Raw genomic sequence first — 22,572 nt, forward strand, 5'->3', positions numbered from 1 at the left:
TCTGTGTAGATTACATTATGTTCGCCACCCAAAGACTAATTACCAACCATCACTGCACACACGTGCCCAATCACTCCCCTCACCCTCCTTCCTACCCCCTCCCCTCTAGTAACCCCCCATCCAATCTCTGTCTCTATGTGTCTGTTTGTTGTTGTTGTTGTTATCTTCTCTTTATGAGTGAGATCATACAGTATTTGACTTTGAGACAGTCTTTTAATACAATATTTAAATAGAGGAAAGAGCACTGGAGTCTGAGTCAGGAAATGTGAATGTATCCTTAGGCAATTATCACCAGAAAAATGAAAAAGGAAATTGGATTAGAATATCTCTCCTCTCCAAGCATGAAAAGTTTAAGTTATATAATATAAATATAATTTACATAATAGAATAGAATGCCTAATATATAATCAGCTAGCTGACTGTGGAAAATAAGGAATAAAATATAGATGTAGAAGAAAGGTAACTGATTGGGAGTCCTAGATCCAGCTGCATCCCACACTCATAATATTACCTTTGAAAGTCACGTAAAGTGTCTGGACTTGAGTTTTGTCATCTGTAAGATGGTCAGATAGTTTGGCCCAGCTGATCTCTAAAATTCTTTCCAGCTCTCAAAATCATGTTCATGTGATTCATTTCAAGACACTGGGCTTCTTCTCTCAGATTGAATCTCTTTGCTGACTTGGACAAGGGTAAATCATTGAGCAGTTTTTAAGTCAGAAAAGATTTAGGAGGAGAACTGTCAATCCAATTACACAACTCTTGAAGTTTCTTTTCAGATAGATCACATCTTGAGCCAGAATTGGCATCCAGCAGATGGCACTATGCCATCATTATGGGACCATCCAGCCCTTAAGAACAAGCACTCACTTCTCTCTCAATCAGCAATCTTAATCATTTGCAGTAATTAACAGTGCCATACTTTTTTCTTTATAATTATAAGATGAGCTAGATACTTTCTAATTTGAATAATTATGCTTCATTTAATTCTCCTCTCTGAAGTCAGGTGTATAAAAGGTGAAAAGGAAGTTTGCTAGTTCTAAAACTTGAGTAAATAATAGGGGCAGAGGTAACGAAGTTATCTGTTCTCTGATGGAAAGATGATTGAATTCCACCTTCTCAGAAGACTGCCAGACCAAACAAGGAGACTGTGAACTCTATGATGGCAAGAACCATGCCTGTTCATGTTTGTATCCCTATGCCCTAGCTTATTAGGAGATGTTTAATAAATCTGTTGAATGGATTAAAAGCAGAATATAGGGGGGGCCAGCCCAGTGGCATAGTGGTTAAGTTTGGTGTGTTCCACTTTAGTGGCCTGGGGTTCACAGGTTCAGATCCCAGGCAGGGACCTACACCACTCATCAAGCCATGCTGTAGCAGCATCCCACACATAAAATAGAGGAAGATTGCTACAGACATTAGCTCAGAGCCAGTCTTCCTCAAGCAAGAAGAGGAAGATTGTCACCAGCTGTTCGCTCAGGGCCAATCTTCCTCACCAAAAAAAAACAAAAATCAGAATATAGGATCACTGAACAGAGGATGTGGAAGAATGTAGAGATGGTAATCTGTAGAAAATTCTCCACTAATTGCTTCAATTTTCTAAGGAAAGTAGGAGGCAAAGTGATCATCTGAGAGTGAAGAGAAGGGAGGAGGAATTAGGAGTTCAAAGGGCAGAGAAGTTGTGAAATGTTTTCTAGGAAAACAGGAGAAGGAATGAACTATACTAGAGTAATGTGGTATGAATACTGACCACTTTTAAGGGTAAGCTTAAGTTTTTGGGTTCTGATTTAAAATGAGAATAATGAAGTTGTGAATTTATCTCCAGTTACATTCATAGGTCTAGGAATGGTGTAGGCAGAAAGTCTAATACAGTTATGATTGAGTTTTCTCAGGCAAGAACCAGGGAACAGAATGGGGACAAGGGAGTTAGCTTATATGCAAAGGAATGATTGTAATGATTGACCATGGAATTTAAGGTAAGTAAAGAGGAGAGAGAAGGTCTAGGAACGAAAAGAAGGCTGTGTCAATGAATCAGAAGTCCTGGTCAGGTTGAAGGATTGTTGGAATGCAATACGAAATCACACTAAATGATAAGGTGGTGATGGTCAGCAAAAGATATATGCAACTGAAATGATGAAGAGATTGCAGGTATTGGCAATGAGAGTTCTAGGATATGACCACTAAATCAGAATAGGAAGAAGGACAAGGTTATTGAAGGAGAGATGTTCTAGAAAGTAAAAGTCCAAGGCGTTGGAAATATTATCTAGATACATCTTGAAATCAAAGGAAGAAAGTCAGGAGTAATAGTAGAAAGAGTCACAGTGAACAAAATTATAAATCATCAAGAAATAAAGAAGGATAAGACAAGGGCCTCTTAGATGAGAGCAACAGTATTGATGATACAAACTAATGAGTAACAATGTTGATGATATAATCTAATGAGCACCAATGTTGATGATATAATCTAATGAGATGATATGCAAAGGCAGACGATTTTAGGGAGGAGGGAAGGAGAATGGTTTGAAAACAACATGAAGAATAAAAAGGACATTTCTTCAATCCATGCCCACAGATAGGATACGAAAGTCAGCACTTGAGAGGGCTGCAAAGAAAACAAGGCCATCAGAGGAGATCTAGATTTCTGTTAGAGCAAGAAGTTGGAAGGATCATATAAGGAGTGCACGTAGCGTATAGTATTCAGGAAAGAGCATGCATGAAATTTTGCCACTGATGGATCATGATAGCCAGAGGGCACAGTGGAAAAGGTTTCAGAATTTGTAAAGGGATGGGGAAAAGGAGCAGAACAGGGACTAACAGAACCCTGTTGGATTACTGTAAGAGATGAATCATGACCTAGAGGTGATGAACATAAAAAGGAAAAAAAAGAAAGCAATAATATTTATAAATCCTTAGGGATTCAAGAAAGATAATAACGGGGAGGCTCTGGATTTGGGGCTGGGTTTAGTCCTACTGTATGAAACCCCCTTGATCCATGCTGATGGGAGTAGAAGATCCTCCCTTACATTGGGGTTCACTCTTGACATTTGTTGGGAGAAGGGTGACCCAAAACACCAGAGCACAGTTGCTTCCTTGAAGCCTGATAATGGAGTTAAAACCTTTCAGGATGTCTCTTGTTACTCTCCACACAGTAGGAGTCCACTCCTCTATACCCATGGTGAGGGGCATAGAAAACCCAGATGAGGCCAGGTCCTCCCCAGAAAAATTCCCTGTTTTCTCTTTCTGGAATTTCTATTATTTGGATGTTGGGCCCTCCTGGAATGATCCTTTAATATTCTTTTGTTCTGCATTTTTCGTATATTTGCCTTTTCTTTCTGAAAGATTTCCTCACTTTCATTTTTTTATACATCTGTATACATAATGGGGGATGATAGTTAAGAGTTCTTTCTTTTATCTTTTCAAAAAAAAAACAGAGCATCTAGTGGTTGTTTTAAGGATGCAAGATTTTCTTTTTTTCTCACAGAGGATATTATTATTTCTTTGATGCTTTCTTTTCTGTGAATTTTCTCTGTTTCCTTGGAATTCTGTCTTTTTTCTGTAGCCACTAAAAAGCCAGTTATAATCTCTGTGTGCTGGAGGATGAGCTTGTCAACTGGAGGGGTCAACCAAAAGAGACTGACCAAGGACCTAGATGTTTCGCTGGACTTCTACCCAAGAGGATCTCTGTAGATATTTTCTTTGGACCATTCAATTTTTCTAGAGAAGAGTATTTCGATATCCTTAGGAAGTGAAATTATGAAAGCATATAAACTTTATATAAAAAGTATATAAACTGAAAGTATATAGGAATCTAAACTACATAATCTTCAATCTAATTTCTGTTTCTAATAAGATGTTTGTCTCCATCCTTCACTGTGTCCTTATTCTCTCTAGTTCTAATTATGCAGAGAATAAATGTCCTGCCATTGTAGGAGAGAGGGTAATTGTCTATACGCACAGGTGAAGAGAAACTTCTTCTAAGAAGTCTAAGGAGATCTAACGGAGATCTTACATCATCTTACGGAGATGTGGACAAATGTCCTAGTTTTCGCCCCACCCGTTCCCCCCAGATTCTGAGGTTTCCAGAGCTTCTAATTCCTTAGGCTTTAAGAGCTCTGCCCTGCAAGTTGTCTTGTTTCTAAATGGCACTGCCTTCTGCTCGCCCTGGGTTTCAGCTTTCCTGGCTTCGCGAAGCTTTTTACTGCTAATGCCTCTGCTTCCCAACTTCTAAAAAGTCTATTGATGTTTCTCACTTGCTATGGTTTCCTCTCCTGTGCTCTTTGACTTGTGATTCATTCCTTTTTTTATTCCTGTGCTGTTATTTTAGCGGACTATTTGAATGAGGCAGAGATCTGCACGTGTGTTTAAGTTCCCCTGATACTCACGTCCCCTTCCCCAGTCATCACTAGAATCTGGATTGTAACGTGAAGACCTTCGCCAGGACTCCTGTTGGAGCTAGTGGGGCCTGAGGTTAATGTTCATATGGTCATAGCACCAGCAATGATTTGGTTATTGCTGCTCTAGAAACCACAGACAAAACCAGGAAGATGATTCTGTGGATTGTGCCATTTTCCCAAAGGAAAGGTGATTTATAGCCCTGTCCTATTTAATCCTATGTGATAAATGTCATTATTGACATTTTACAGAGTTGCCAGCTGAACTTCTCATAGGATAATTCAACAAGGTTGCTAAATGAAAAAGTGCACATTTGTCCCAGGTCTCATTGAATCCAGAGACCATCTTCTTGTCCATACTACCCATCCTCCTTGACAACCTCAAACTACTCTTAGTTACCTAGTTAGAGAAGTTGTCTGGAATATGTTATAATTTAATGAATTTGCATGAAAATATAATTACTATAATTTTGTGTCACAAGTTTGCTGCAGTAGGTTTAGCATAAAATAATAATCTTATAAAATAGAATCTCATAAAATATAAAGTAGAACAAAAAGAATTATGCAATTTAAATATTAAATATTATAAAATATTAAAATATTATGCAACATCACACTAATGATTTCCAAAGCTTCCAAGTACTTGCACCCTAAAAATTCCCGGATTAGTAATTTTTAGACTGTTTCCTAAGAGGTCCTTTGGGCATGTGGCGGTGGTGTACAGAAATCAGGGGCAGAGGGAAGAAGGAAAGTAGGATAGGAAGTCTGAAGACATAGACTACATGCCTAAGTGATGCCTGAGCATCACATCCAAACACACCATCCTCCATTCTCTTCAGGGTGAGAGACCAAAAGTAAATATAATAAAATAGAAGACATTCCTTAGCCTCAAAAAAGATGGACTACCTTAAAACAAATGTATTTGAAATATTTTCAGGTGAATTTCCTGACAGAGGCAAGATAAATGTGGTGCCATAATTCAGCAGATGAGAGTGAAGACTCTTTGGGGAAATGGCCATTACTGCTCCTACAAATTGGATTTACATGCTTGTATACTCCATCAGTGCTTCCCCATCAAATCTGCCTAGTCCTAAACGGCATCACGAAAACAAATGCTCTTCTTCTAATGAGTTTTTCATGTTTTTCCCCTCTGTTCCCTGCTAACATTCTTTCCTCATCAGGAAGGGCAACACATTTGTTCTTTAAAATGAATTCAAATTGAAATTCCAGGAGAAAAGTGGGTGGCAAGTGCCTGGCAAGGTAAATAATTTGATGAGACGTAAAAATAATGAAATTTCAGCCACATTCCCTGGAGCTTGAAGATTTAATTCTACTGAGAAGTATCAAAGAAAGAAAAATTGGCAACAATAAGTTAAAATTGCCAGGTTAATCCTTACGAAAGCAAAAAGGAAGATGATTTACTGATGGAAACTTTCACGTGCCAGAGATATCAGTATTCTTTTCACTATAATAACTGGAATCTGGATTGTGACTGATTTTTCTATATTGTTTAGCTTTCATTTTCAATGTATAAAGAATGTGCAGAAGGAAATCACTTCCCATGTGATCAGGCTGAGGATAGAATTCCGTCTCCACTTCCCCTGCCTCTTATCCCTCAGCCTGGGCAGCAATAAAGACCACAGAGATGCTGCAAGAGAAAACCCCCTACGCTTTTATAATGTTCATTTGTTTCTTTGCTTGTCTTTCTTATTCTCACAACATTATAGGATTTATCTCAGAGAATCACCTGAAAAAAATTTTTTTAAAGGCATTACTGTAAAGATATTTATTCACCATCATAAACTCACATATTGAGTCATATTTTGGCACTGTACAAAGCACTTTACATGAATGATTTGACTTGTTTAATATTTAAAATTACCATTTTAGGAACACTATTATTTTCCCCAATTTACTTTTGAGAAATGTGAGGCTTAAAAGGTTAAACAACATGCCCAAGGTCACAGACTGAGAAGTGGGTTAGCAAAGTCTCTCTGAGTATTAATTGCTAATAAAGATTTAAATTGAATCAGCAACAATATACTTTTTTTAGTAGGGTCGATTAACTTAAAATCAACTAATAGTGAACTTGAAGAAATGCCAGTTAAGCATCTATTAAACTCTGTTTAAAATGTTAGTAATTTAATGAGCTTAATTAGGAATGAATAGTCACACTTGGAATAAATATTCCTTTTGGAAAAGATCAACATAACAGCCTGAAGGAAATTAATGATACTTAAAACTTGGTCGACAATTTAGCCACTACGTTTGTTTGATAGAAAATATACACTGCTCAGTTCACATTGGAAGAGTCTAAAGAACTCTGGAAAAATAACCAAAATGTATCTCCTGACCCAAATTTATATTTCCCTTTGCTTAACATACACCTCAGCAGCATATAGCTGAATTGGCATTAAATATATTGCCAAAGGTACAGGTAAGTATGCCGTAGGCACTCAATAAATAGTGGATTTATTCACAAAGTTTATTATATAGAAAAAAAGGATTTTAAATTCAGCCCGAAATTGTTGCATCTGTTCCCCAGCTGTTCCTCTCTGAACCGATCTCGTCTTACGGAGCGTTGGCTTCAATGGGGCAGAGATTCACCAAAAACGGAATCCCGAAAAATGGTTATAGCGAATGAAACAAAGAAATGAAGCAAAACAAACAAGCCCGTATTTCTTAACCAGACCTAAGGCCAAAGCAACAGTCAGTTTGATTCTGTGTAATTTTCCTCTTTTCTACCTCTTGGAACTTGATTATATCTGAATTCTTTGTGACTGGCAATAAAACGTGAGATTACTTATTCTGTAAAAATTACAAACGTGTTGTTTGCCACGTAAATATTCAAAACATCTAAAAACAATAGTGGCTGTCATTTGGGGGCACTTCCTCTGTGTCATCCATGCTGAGAGATTTATCTATATAATTTCTTTATTTTCACCCTCTTAAAAACTGCCACAAACGTTTATCTCTAAGATTGTTGCCTTATTCAGTGTTAGAGGTGGCTCTCCCATCCACACTGTAGAAAAGGTTAGAATGTAAACAGGATAAATATCAAGATTTAGAGAAAGCATACTACGTCTCTCTATCATAAAATATGCCAATTTAAGCGAAAACCTGGCATAAAGTTGCCAACACTGCCAGGAGAGTGTGGTTCCTACAGTGTGAACTGGGACGTTCGGTGGGTCACACTGAAGATGTGTTAAGCCCACTGCCATCAGCATTTCCACACAGCCCACAACAGCTCCTTCTAATTTATAAGGATAACGAAATATATCAAATTGATCCTATTCACTGTTAGAAACTGTGACATTAGCAGACAGATTATTATGGCCTTATTCTTGCCAGACTTGTTCTATTAAAATCAAATCAGAGCAAAATATGCCCAGGCAAAACCTCAAATTTATTTTGCCCCCAATTTTCTTAATTTCGAATGAGAAATATGTAGTTTCCAGTAAGTAGATTCTAGGCTCATGCAGTGCAGAGATAAATTTATGCACCTTGTGATTAACTGACTAAGCATAATTAACTTAATTAGAAATATTATTTTGCCTGTCTCTATTACTCCTGTTCTAGAACAGGAAGAAAAATAAGTGCCTAAAAGATTGAGCCTTGATTAGAGTCATGTCATGTTTTCAGCAAGATGCTTTACACAAGAAAAACAATCAAAAACCAAACGCCATTAGCACTAATAAACATTTCTTATCCTTCTTGCTTGTAATGTGACTTAGAGATGAGGGAGTTCTCAACCCCTCCAAGTAAGTGAAAACACAAGGAACATTAGATCCCCTGTTTTGTAAGGTTAATAAATACATTGCATTGTTTGTTGCTTAAATATTAAATATCTAAAAAGATTAGAGGCTGTCATTTGTAGGCACTTGCTGTGTGCCACGCACTATGAGAATTTTATTTGTATTATTTCACTTTACTTTCACCATCACCTAATAAGGTAGTAGTTAGTGCTCCATGAATAGGTGAGGAAAGTGAGAGTTTGAAAGGTGGTACATTCTGCCCAGGGTCAAATAAGTAGCAGATGATGGGCCCCCATAGTGAACCACAGTTGTCTGAGCCTCAAAGCTGTTTTCTTGATGGCTCTGTTACACTTTCCTCTTATTAAGTATTTGACTCATAATAAATGTCTTGATCATATCACAAAGCATAAGCCTCTGGATGTTACAAATGCCCTTTGAAATTTTTAGTGCCAGTTTTAGACTAACTCCGCAGAGCATGCTGGGTATACGTTAGAGTGTGTGTCTGAATTTCTAGGTGCAACAGACTGAAGCCCTTCTCTCTCTTGCTGGAAAAGCAATGAGAAGGTTTAAGTCATCCTCTTGGCTCAGTAAATGCCCTTTTGTCCGCTTAGGTAGACTGGCCTTTGGAAGCAACGTACCACACCCCTTTGCTTCATGAGGTGTTGAAAGTAGGAATAACATGCTCTACAACAAAAAAGAAATAATCACACGTCAAATAAATGACCGTGGTGCAGTTCCCAGTATATTTCTCAATGCTTAGAATCTCTCCGTTTTTTCATCAAAAATCCAGGCAATGGCCCATGAGGATACCTCCCAATTAGATGACATTCCCAGATCAAGAAATATTTTTTCCTGATTTCAATGCTAAAAAGTTTGTAAGATGATATGCTGCTATGACTTTGTTTATTATCCTTGTTAAATATAATTTGAATAAAATATTTTTCAATGGTGCTCCTGCAACTCCACATTAAGTGATTAAAGGGCTTGAACTCAACTTGTCTTTAATAGCTATTGCATTTTATCTTATTCAACATTAAGTGTGTAGTTGCTATGACATCATTTAAAATTATTTATCAACAGTTTATCAAGCATATTGAGCAAAATCAATATGAAAAACATATTGGAAACAGGTATTAATGGGTTCTTTTTGCTCAAGTGTATAAATAGTAACAAATAATTCAAAGAAAAAAATGGGATGGATTGAGAAAACAGAGAATTTTTTTAAAGAAGGGCCATGGAAAAGTAATGTTTTTCAAGTTATATGACCATGAATTTGTGGGAAGGTGGATGGGAAGGGTTATGCAGTTTTAAAAGTCAATATATTAGGGGGCTGGCCTGGTGGTGTAGTGGTTGGGTTTGCGTGCTCTGCTTCAGCAGCACCAGGGTTCATGAGTTCAGATTCCAGGTGGGACCTACACACCACTCAACAAGCCATGCTGTGGTGGCATCCCATATACAAAATAGAGGAAGATTGGCACAGATGTTAGCTCAGGGGCAATCTTCCTCACCAAGAAGAAAAAAAATCAATATATTAAGAATAAACTTATGGATCAATAGCCATGACAACAGAAATGACAACCACATGTCCATTAAATGCTTGTCTGCCAGTTATTTTCCACTTTTTCTTATGGTATATGATTATTACGAACATTTTAAAAAGAAGAAATTTAGACTCAGAATTTAATTTCTCTTAAGTCATACAGCCAACAGTACTGGAGCCAAATTCAAACCCAAGACTGTTTGCCTCCAGAGTACAGGCTTTTAATCATTAAGCACAGATGGCAAATAAATAAATGTCTGCAGTTTCCGAGTCTATGATAGAACTGGGGACATGATTAGCCTGATTTGGCATCTATTTCCATAGAACCACGCTGCCTTTCATCCCCTAAAGCCAAGAATAGATCCTAAGAATTTTCTGCAAGTGAACTGTCAGTTCAAATAATGTAAAACGCTCCTAGTAGTATTGGAGACCGTATCTAGTTTGAAGTTCTGGGGAAAGAGAATGTGAATTCCTATTGAACCGGAAGTAATTGATTTTAGTACTAAATCTCCAAAAATCAGTAGCCTGAACCCTCCTTCACATCATTTCCATCATACTACCTTTTTTGGTTTTTCTTCATTCTCTTTTAAGTACTATAAATGGAAAATTTGAAACACATACAAAAGTGTATAGTATAGTTTAATTAAATCCATGTACTCATCACTTAGCTTCAGTTGTTATCCAAGCATGGCCAATTTTGCTTCATCTATATCCTCACCAATTTCCTTCCACAGCAAGTGATCTTGAAACCAATCCCCAACATTATGTAATCACATCCACCAAGATTTTAATTTCTAGAAGATAAATTCATATTTTAACCATAAATGTAACACCCTTATTAAACAGAAGTATGACAATAATTTCTTAATGTCATCAAATATCCAATAAGTGATCAAGTTTCTCCAATTGTTTCATAATTCTTTTTAGTAATTGGCATAATTGAATCAGGATCCACACAATGCCCATACAATGTATTTGGTTGATATTTTCTGATATCATCCAATATCTTTTATTCTACAATTTTCCTTTCCTTCTACAGTCAAGAGCTGCATAACATTTCAGTCAACAATGGATCACATACACGAAGGTCGTCCCATAACATTAGCACCATATAGCTTAGGTGTGCAGTAGGCTGTACATCTAGGTTTGGGTAAGTACACTCTATGATCTTCGCACAATGAAAAAATTGCAAGTGATGCATGTCTCAGGATGTATCCCTGTCATTAAGGGATGTGTGACTGTAGTATCCTTGTGAATTTTTTGTTGAAGAAATTGAGTCCCTTGTCTTATACTTGTCCCCAGTTCTAGGCTTTCTTGAATGCATCCTCAAGAAGCTAATATGTTTTGAGTCTCCTGTATTTTCTATAAACTACTGGATAAATCCAGAGTCCTGGATAGACTTGAGTATTTCCCTAGGAGATGCATAATGTCTGATTGTTCATTTTTTTAACGATACACTTCTAAATTTACTATAGCAAATTAGAACAAGAATCACTGTATGTTTTTCTTTTTGTGATTTCAAGATGTTATTTTGTCTATTCTAGTAAATTGTTTAGGATTGTTATTGTTTTTAATAGAGCCCCATTACAAAGTTGCATATGTTTTCAGAGCTCTAAAACCAACCCTACCTTTCCCATGAGCTCTGCTATTTTTAGTGATTTTTGGAAGTGCACCTAACATGTTTAAGAAGCATAATATTTAATTTTAAATTCAAGCTATGAGCCTTGCTCCAGTAACTAGGGAGTTTAAATTATGTATGTTTATTTTAACTTCATCTTTCTGTCTTGTTTCATGCTATTTGTTTTTAAGCTTTTATGTTGTATCTTTCACATACATGTTTTTAAAATTTGTCTTATGTGCATTTTGTTTGGAAGACATCTTTCAGTACTTCTGTTAATATCAATTTTTATAGTTTTTATAGTTTATGCTTTCTTTAGTTATCAAAGTCAAGAATGGAATGATATTTATTGATTCTACCTATATTACAAAAGGAATTTATGATGCATTTATCTTATTCCTCTCATTTCAATTTTTGGTATTTTCTTGATAATGCAATTTGGGAATTCAAAAACAATATTGGAGTAAATTGTATTTTTAAATTTTTGCTCAAATGTATTTTGTATTTGCAATTCACCTTATAAGAATACAAATATTACATATTAAAATGTATACCCATAGTAAGTATTCAATAATTTACATGTTATATAATTTATATACCACATGTATTTGGTTAAATAATAAACAATATATTTATCCTAAATCTTTTTGTTATTATTTCTTAATTTATTTAATCTGTTATTAAAATTTAATCAGTTCTTTCAAGAATGAAACATCTTAAACCCACATTTACTCTTCTCCCCATGGGACATTTCTCAGTATATTTTAAGAACATTGTGCAACTGATGTACGTAAGATGATGTGTGGATGTCTCTGGCACTCACAGAAAAAATTTGTAGAAGTTGAATAGCCATTGAAAAAATGCACAAAATCAATGCAAAGGATAAATAATCATACTCAAGCAAACATATTAAGCATTACCAGCAAACAAATCAATGAAATATCCAGTTTTGCCTCTCAAATTGGTAAGCATTTTTAAAATATTCATATTGAGGGTTGACATGCATATAGTGATATGGACCTTCTCACACATTGCTAGTGGGCATCTAACTGTTAAACACTGTTTGGAGGGCTATTGGGCATTATATATCCAGAGACTTAAATATATTAAATCTGTTGATTTGGTAATTCCACTTTGAGAAAATTCCCCAAAGAAAATGGCCTCGATTGTTGTATTTGGAAGCCCATCAGCCGTTTTTTACAACACCAAAAATAAGAGACAGCATGAAGACCCAATAATTGGGAAAAGGTTAAATAAACCATAATCCATATAAGAAATCAAGTATGCATTACTGAAATGTGATTCTGAAGAATATTTTATGACATGGGTAGGAATAAACAAAGTAACATTAAATGAAAATGCTATATAAAAATTCAATATATAATTTGATTCTATGATGGAAAACATGTGATTAAGGATCAACAAGTCGGTCAAATTTAAAGCACAGGTTCCGAGCAGGCACACATTTTTCAAGATTTGGTTGAATTCACCTCCATACTATCCTTTTAAATAAACATGAAAGAAGAATCATATCTTTTGCAGGTATCTTTTCACATTTCTTTTGAGATACACATCCATTTATACATTACAAAAAATCTTATCTACTCTTCTTTTCTTAGTTCAGAAGCAATAGTTACTCCTTAATTATTAAGACATTTTTATATTTCCGAAGTTTCTCCAATGGTTTGATTCTGTTTTTTTTTTCTTTCTTTTCAGAATCAAGATCCTTAGCCTTATAATTCTGTTAACCTTTCATGATATAGCTTTGGATTCTGATTTTTCTGCCTTGTATAACTATGGTTCTACTTCTTCCATTTATCATAACTCTGCACTTCCTTTTCTTTAATCTCTACTTCTCCTGTAACTTCAAAAGCCATAATATTCTCATTTTCTTTGGTCTTCTTTTTTTAAATTAATGTTCCAAAAGCTATCTCCCACCTCTCTCTAGTATTTCCTCACCATTTTTCATTCTTCCATAAGTATCAGATAGAGCTGTCTCTTCTTGCAGCAATTTTTCTCCTCTTCCAACACCTGTCCGTTCTCTGCTTTGTTGCTATGGTTTCATAAAATATTATAAATTTTGATCATTTTACTACTTTGGATATATTTGTTGATTCTCTTCCATCCAATCCTCTTAATTTAGTCTACAAAAGTCCTTTACAAGAGCCTTAAGCAACCCTTGTGGAATGAACCCTCTCGATTCCTCTTGCCTCCTCAACACCATCAGTCCACCCCCAAGACCATTATCACTTACTGCATACCAGACAATGTTTCTAATTTTTACTTTACCCTCTTTCAACACGTTTCTGAACTTTCCATGATGCCCATAATGTTGAACCTGCTGATCTTCATAGCTAAAATATCGCCATCCACTCCTTAAATAGTATCAAGAAAAGGTCTACTGATTTTCCAAGTTTCAATTAATGTCGTGTCTTTGGTAGGCTCTTCACAATCTACCATAGGCAAAAGAGGTAAATCCTCTTTGTCCCCACGGCATTTTGCTTACATCTTAGAATACTGTATTGAAGATAATCTATTTATTTTTTCCTAACTGCAAAATGGACTCAGATGTTTTTTTTCAGTGCTCTATTTCTGCTGGTATTTTCCAATCCCAGTTCCAAACAAATGTGACTATTTTACATGGACTATTTGTACCACAAAAATGTCTTGCTAACTAAGTCACCCTCCTTCCTCTATTCGCTGCTTCATTCCTGTTGAGTATAAATTGAACCTTTAACCTCAAGTCTCTGGGTGGAATTACCAAAATAAATTCTCCCATCAGTCCTTTTCTTTGTTTTTTCTTTCTCCATAATAAATGCATTTTCCTGCCTATTAAATTGCATTGAACTTCTCTACACAAGAGTTTTTAAATTAAGCTCAGCAAGAAAAAATGAAATAAATATCAGTGCAAAATAAATGACCCTACTGATCAGTGGTTACTCATTTCCTCTTAAATAAATATTTATATAATTTCACTCCTACATTAGAATTGGAAAACATTTTCTACACAGAACCTTCTTATCCACCAAAATGGATGGATGATGACACGTCAAGAAGTTTACGTATGTCAGAAGTGGAAAAATGTCAATACCTGTAGTCACAACTGCAAACAAATTATTAATTATTTGGAACTCTATAGGTTGCTTACATGTTGCTTTCAGATCTCTGATATGTCTCCTTTATGGTCCAAGTCTGGAACCTGGATGTGGCTGACTACAGAAGGGCTGGTTAGCAACTTTCCTGTGAATCTTCAATTCCTCTGAAAGGTCTAAAAAAATCCTTCAAGTAGGGGTCCAGAGAACTTTTATGACTATTCTAAAAATATTCCTTATTTCCTGTAGATTCAGGATCAAGAGCTCCAAAAACTAAGCCCTTATTTTAATCTGCAGATGCCGAAATTACCATGCAAACTAAATTCCCAATTTCACATGTGTTTTTATGTTAAAATTACGTCAGTGATTGGAAACATGTAGACCTGAATACTGTGATGAAGATTTACGGGCAGATTGTGATGAAGTTGAAGACCTTGAACCCCTAAATTCTATTGAACCTCATTCGTCTGTGGAAGCAACCTTTATTCCTCTTTCTGAAGAGGTTAGTCTCCTCTTGCCTGTAAAACTGTATTTGTCTCCACTGAAATAGGTACTTTGCAGGGGATTGCTGACCCTCTTCAGGTCCCGTACACACAGCATCTCATTGTTTCTAGGCCTATAATCAGAATCAAATCCTGATAGGCTTTAGAAAGGCTGGCAAAGTATGACCCATCAGGAGTGATCCTACACACTGAAATAATTGCATGATTTTGCAATTTTTAACATAAACCTAGAGAATATGTATGGAAACATAACCTAAGGCATAGAATCAGGGTGGGAGGAATATAAGGTTAGACCAGGTTGAATATATTAACATGGGTGTACTAAGCAGGGAATCTCTAGTCAGTGTGTTAGCTTGAGTGGCTCAGAATGGCTCCAACAATTTGCCTAATCAATGTATGTAAACCTGGATCAAAGAAGGTCCACATTAAATGAACTTGAGATTCCAGAACTTCCTTGGTATACTCTAGAGGAAGATAATCAAAGTCTGGAGAGATTGAAACGCAGCGTGGATTTTTTATGTGAGATATGCTCACTCACACACTAACCATAAGAGTCCTGAAGACATTTCCTACATCAAGCCTTTGAGACATACACTGGGCAAGGGCACCCCAGCATCTGTGAAGAGCTCCATGTTGGTTCTTTTCTGCAGGCCAAGAACAACAGTGGGAACTTTTTGTCAAAATGAGTTCTCTGAATCCAATGAGGATGATGAGATCCAAGAGTGTTAGGAACCAGGTGGAAGCACTTAACAGCCAGAGAGCAGGCACCACAATGGGTGGCATATCCACAGCTTTTATCAGAATATAGCAGAATGGTTTGACCCACAGAGAACTTTGATCTCATCTAACTGATCATAGTGTCCCTAGAACTGAAATTAATGGTAGCCCACTAACGTCTTAAATTAATTTCTATAACTGGAAAAACTTCAGATATTGTGAGCCTAAGTCTGAACTTAATCAGCACAATTATGGGGTGTGGTACATCAACCATTTTCCAGAGTCATGACAGTTTATGGAACTAGAACCCTGAGAATGAAAAATAAGCTCATTTTACGCCAAATGACGAGGGGAAGTGGATCATGGCTTAAGGAATTCACTACTCTCACCACGTTCTTCATCTCTGTGAAGCAACTGGCCTTTTAGAATAGAATGGCATTTTGAGGAGTCAATTGTGACACAAATTGAGTGATAACACCTTGTGTGTCTATGCTTACAAGATCTATACAGGATGTGATCCTATGATGTGATCAACATATACTGGTGTTTTTCCCATAGCTAAGATACTAGAAGTTCTAACCAGACCAATATAAGAAAAAAAAAGGAAACAAAAAGCACGCAGATAAGGAAGAAAGAAATAAACCTGTTGTTATTTGCAGATGATGAAATGGTCTAGTGGTAAATCCTAAGAACCCCCAAAATTCCAACTTACTGCTTGACTCCTAAAAGCCCGTGTGATTTCTACTGAAACAGGGTTGATACTTTCGATCTTCAGTTACTACAAAAATGTCTGCAAAGCTAAAGTTCACTGCTCTGAGCTGCACTTAGGAAACTCATCCTGTTGTAGAAGGAGCTACTATTTCCTGGATGATGAATTATAAATTTAAGTTCACGATTTAGTTCTGTTCAGGCAACATACACCTGCTTAATGTTCAAATAATCTTTGACCCTTAGTATAATGAAGAGAAAGGTGACAAAAATTAATTAAAGTCCAGGGCTGATAGGTTTAGCTTTAGCTTCACATAGGCCAATTTGAATTTCTCGGCTCTACACTTATTATCTGTAAGTCAGACAAGGTTTTGGACAAGCATTCTAAACATCAGCTTCATTATATAAAAAATGAACATAATTTCAGGATTGAGCTAACAAACGCATTATGTAAAGCGTCTAGTTCAGTGTCTAACATAGAGTAAGCAAAAATATCTCAGTGGTTCCTTTCATTATTATCATTATTGATGTATTTTTATAATAAACTAGAAACTCATAGTCTGTAACTACAATGAGGCATCATTACATGAATTTCATGAACTAAAATAATTTCTGGCTGGTTTTATTTCATACTCTCGAATTTTTCTCTGTCTTCTTATATTTCTCATATGCTTCTGATGTACGCTGTCTTGCTCTATTGTATCCAGTATTATAAGCCACTTTCAATTGTCTTGTAACAATGGAGACTTTATACAAAAATATAGGTGAATAAATAGATAAATAAGTAAATAATTTTGGGTCACAAAGAAAGAAAATGTCACAGAATCTTGAAAATTTGGGGTTTAAACAATAAAGAGGAATTGGAAGATATAATCTCAAGGAATTACACAAATCAACCAGAATTTAGCATTTATCTATCACTTCTTGCCATATCAGATCTAAAAATGAAAACTACTAAAAGCCAAACAGGCCAAAACATTAAAAGTAAATATTTTGAAAAAGAGAATGATTTGAGCAATTGTTTTAGGAATTTATTCAGTTTTCAACCACACTGAGGAACATAGGCCTCCAAATTTGCATATTCCCCATTAGCTGGGTTGCTTAACCTTATTCTCATTGTATACCCCTGATCCAAAAAGAAATTTAATTCTATACCATTTTTCATTTTTTTTTAGTGCAGATACAGCTGATAAAAAGAAAATGTTGCTAGAAATAAACCAAATCAGGTACGATCCTGAGAGAACTCACCTCATTGTCAATGAACACTGATTTTTTTGTTTTCCCTGAGGAAGATTCACCTGACATCTGTGCCAATCTTCCTCTATTTTGTATGTGGGTTACCACCACAACATGACCACTGACAAGTGGTATAGGTCTGTGCTGGGGAACCGAACCTGGGCCACTGAAGCATAGTGCAGGAGATGGAACTTAACCACTAGGCCATGGGGCCAGCCCTCGAGACTGATCTTTTTTGATTGAATCATTCAGTCTAATTATATATAGAGAAAAATACATAGGCAACAAAAGTAACATATACTGTGAGTGTTAGAAATATCCATCTGCATTAGAAAAGGATTTTCCTCTATAACCAAAGAATTATGGTAATTTTCATATGTAACAGAAGACAATTTTTATGGAAAACATTGTGATAACAATGTAACACTTACTATTCTGGCTCAGTATATACCTGTGGGTAGGAATTTATTAATGCATTTGGATAAACACTGCCGTGTGGTGAGAGACACAGAATCAAAAACAGGAGGTAGGTTAACAAACAGCATTCTATGTTGTGTTACTCATAATTCAGGTTGTTTAGCAATTTCAGACATTCATGTTAAAATATCATCATGCAGAATTGAAAATTTCTTTTTTTAATTAATTAATTTATTTATTTATTTTCGGATGTACATTATAATATATTTCAAATTCTGTGTAGATTACATCATGTTCACCACCTGAAAACTAATTATAGTCCATCCTCTCACATGTGAGCCTAATCACCCCTTTTGCCCTTCCCTCTCCCCCTTTCCCCTATGGCAACCACCAATCCAATCTCCAATGCTATGTGTTCGTTTGTTGCTGTTTTTATCTTCTACTTATGAGTGAGATCATATGGTATTTGATTTTCTCCCTCTGACTTATTTCACTCAGCAAAATCACCTCATGGTCCATCCATGTTGTCACAAATGGCCAGATCTCATCATTTCTTATGGCTGAGTAGCAGTCCATTGTGTATAAATACCACATCTTCTTTATCCATTCGTCCCTTGATGGACACCTAGGTTGCTTCCAAGTCTTGGCTATTGTGTATAATGCTGCAATGAACATAGGGGTGCAAGTATCTTTATGCCTTTGTGTTTTCAAGTTCTTTGGATGAATACCCAGCAGTGGGATAGCTGGATCATATGGTAGATCTATCCTTAATTTTCTGAGGATACTCCATACTGCTTTCCATAGCGGCTGCACCAGTTTGCACTCCCACCAGCAGTGAACAAGGGTTCCCTTCTCTCCACACCCTCTCCAACATTTATTGTTTCCTGTCTTGTTAATTATAGCCATTCTGACCGGAGTGAGGTGATACCTCATTGTAGTTTTGATTTGCGTGTCCCTGATAGCTAATGATGTTGAGCGTCTTTTCATATGCCTGTTGGCCATCCGTATATCTTCTTTGGAGAAATCTCTATTCAGATCTTTTGCCCATTTTTTAATTGGATTGCTGGTTTTTTGTTGTTGAGCTGTATGAGTTCCTTGTATATTTTGGATATTAACCCCTTATCTGATATATGGTTTGCAAATATCTTCTCTCAATTGTTAGGTTGTCTTTTCGTTTTGTTGATGGTTTCCTTTGCTGTGCAGAAGACTTTTAGTTTCATGTAGTCCCATTTGTTCATTTTTCCTTTTGTTTCCCTTGCCCAGTCAGACATGGGACTTGAAAATATGCTGCTCAGACTGATGTCAAAGAGCCTACTGCCTATGTTTTCTTCTAGATGCTTCATGGCTTCAGGGTCTGACATGCAAGTCTTTAGTCCATTTTGAGTTGATTTTTGTGCATGGTGTAAGAGAATGTTCTACTCTCATTCTTTTGCATGTGGCTGTCCAGTTTCCCCAACAACATTTATTGAAGAGACTCCCCTTTCTCCCTCGTATGCTCTTGGCTCCCTTGTTGAATATTAGCTGTCCATAAACGTGTGGGTTTATTTCTGGGGTCTCAATTCGGTTCCATTGATCTGTGTGTCTGTTTTTGTGCCAGTACCATGCTGTTTTGGTTACTATGGCTTTGTAGTATATTTTGAAATCAGGGAGTGTGATACCTCCAGCTTTGTTCTTTTTTCTCAGGAATCCTTTGGCTATTCAGGGTCTTTTGTTGTTCCATATAAACTTTAGGATCCTTTGTTCTATTTCTGTGAAAAATGTTCTTGGAACTTTGATAGGGATTGCATTGAATCTATGGTTGCTTTAGGAAGTATGGACATTATAATGATGTTAATTCTTCCAATCCAAGAGCACAGAATATCTTTCCGTTTCTTTGTGTCTCCTTCTATTTCTTTCAAAAATGTTTCATAGTTTTCGATGTACAGATCTTTCACCTCTTTGGTTAAGTTTATTCCTAGGTATTTTATTCTTTTTGTTGCAATTGTAAATGGGATTGTATTCTTAATTGCTATTTCTGCTACTTCATCATGAGTGTATAGAAACGCAATTGATCTTTGTACGTTGGTTTTGTATCCCATGACTTGACTGTATTCCTTTATTGTTTCTAAAAGTTTTTTAGTGAAATCTTTAGGGTTTTCTAGATATAAAATCATGTCATCTGCAAAGAGTGACAGTTTCACTTCTTCTTTTCCAATGTGGATCCCTTTTATTTCTTTTTCTTGCCTGATTGCTCTAGCTAGGACTTCCAATACTATGTTAAATAAGAGTGGTGACAGTGGGCATCCTTGTCTGGTTCCTGTTCTTAAAGTGATAGCTTTCAGTTTTTCTCCATTGAGAATGATATTGGCTGTGGGTTTGTCATATATGGCCTTTATTATGTTGAGGTATTTTCCTTCTATACCCATTTTATTTAGAGTTTTTATCATGAATGGATGCTGTATCTTGTCAAATGCTTTCTCTGCATCTAGAGATGATCATGTGATTTTTATTCTTCATTTTGTTAATGTGGTGTATCACGTTAATAGATTTGTGGATGTTGAACCATCCCTGCATCCTCAGAATGAAACCCACTTGATCATGATGTATGATCTTTTTAATGTATTGTTGTATTCGATTTGCTAGTATTTTGTTGAGGATTTTTGCATCGATGCTCATCAGTGATATTGGCCTGTAATTTTCTTTTTTTTGTGTTGTCCTTGTCTGGTTTTAGTATCAGGATAATGTTAGCTTCATAGAATGAGTTAGGAAGCCTCCTCTCCACTTCAATTGTTTGGAAGAGTTTGAGAAGGATAGGTATTAAGTCTTCTTTGAATGTTTGGTAGAATTTACCAGGGAAGCCATCTGGTCCTGGACTTTTATTTTTTGGAAGGTTTTTGATTGCTGTTTCGATCTCCTTACTGGTGATAGGTCTATTCAAATTCTCTACTTCTTCTTGGTTCAGTTTTGAAGGTTGTATGTTTCTAAGAATTTATCCATTTCTTCTAGATTATCCAATTTGTTGGCGTATAGCTTTTCATAGTATTCTTTTATTATCTTTTGTATTTCTGAGGTGTCCGTTGTAATCTCTCCTCTTTCATTTCTGATTTTATTTATTTGAGCCTTCTCTCTTTTTTTCTTGGTGAGTCTAGCTAAGACTTCATCAATTTTGTTTATCTTTTCAAAGAACCAGCTTTTGGTTTCATTAATTTGTCTGTTGTTTTTTTAGTCTGTATTTCATTTATTTCCGCTCTGATTTTTATTATTTCCTCCTTCTGCTGATTTTGGGCTTTGTTTGTCGTTCTTTTTCCAGTACCTTTAGATGTGCTCTTAGATTGTCTATTTGGGATTTTTTCTTCTTTGTTGAGGTAGGCCTGAATTGCTATAAACTTCCCTCTGAGAACTGCTTTTGCTGTATTCCACAGATTTTGGCATGTTGTGTTTTCATTTTCATTTGTCTCCAGGAATTTTTTTATTTCTTCATTGACCCAGTTGTTGTTCAGTAGCATTTTGTTTAATCTCCACATTTTTGTGGCTTTTCTGGTTTTCTTTCTGTAGTTGCTTTCCAGTTTCATACCTTTGTGGTCAGAAAAGATGCATGGTATTGTTTTGATCTTCTTAAATTTATTGAGACTTGTTTTGTGGCCTAATATGTGATCAATCCTGGAGAATGTTCCATGGGCATGTGAAAAGAATGTGTATTCTGTGGTTTTGGGATGTAATGTTCTATATATATCTACGAAGTCCAACTGGTCTAATGTGTCCTTTAAGGCCCGTGTTTCCTTATTGATCTTCTGTTTGGATGATCTACCCATTGGTGTAAGTGGAGTGTTAAAGTCTCCTACTATTACTGTGTTATTGTCTATTTCTCCTTTTACATCTGTTAATAATTGCTTTATATATTTAGGTGCTCCTATGTTGGATGCATAGATATTTACATGTGTTATATTTTCTTGTTGGATTGTTCCCTTTATCATTATGTAGTGCCCGTCTTTGTCTCAAGTTACACTTTTTGTTTTAAAGTCTATTTTGTGTGATACAAGTATCGTTACCCCCGCTTTCTTTTCTTTGCCATTTGCATGAAATGACTTTTTCCATCCTTTCAGTTTCAGTTTGCGAGTGTCTTTAGGACTGAAGTGTTTCTCTTGTATGCAGCACATACATGGGTCTTGTTTTTTCACCCAATTGGCTACCCTATGGCATTTGATTGGAGCATTTAGTCCATTGACATTTAAAGTAGCTATTGATAAATACACATTTACTGCCATTTTGTACCTTTTTTTTTTTCTGGGTGTTTTAGCAGTTCTTCTCTGTTCTTTCTTTTTCTCTTGCTCTCTTCCCTTGTGGTTTGATGGCTATCTTTAGCAATATGTTTGATTTCTTTTGTCTTAGTTTTTTTCTTGTTTGTTATAGATCTCTGATTCATGATTACCATAAGGATCTTATTTAATCTTCTATGCATATAACTGTCTATATTGAGTTGATAAACTCGTTAGCTTGACCTCTTTCTAAAAGCTCTACTTTTTCACTCCCCTCCTCCCACATTTTATGTTTTTCAAATCATATATAGTCTCTTGTTTAGTGTGTGTCTATCCATTACCCTCTTATCATTGAAATAGGCG

The sequence above is a fragment of the Equus caballus genome, chromosome 31, assembly GCF_041296265.1.
Source record: "Equus caballus isolate H_3958 breed thoroughbred chromosome 31, TB-T2T, whole genome shotgun sequence".
In the NCBI taxonomy this organism is placed as follows: domain Eukaryota; kingdom Metazoa; phylum Chordata; class Mammalia; order Perissodactyla; family Equidae; genus Equus; species Equus caballus.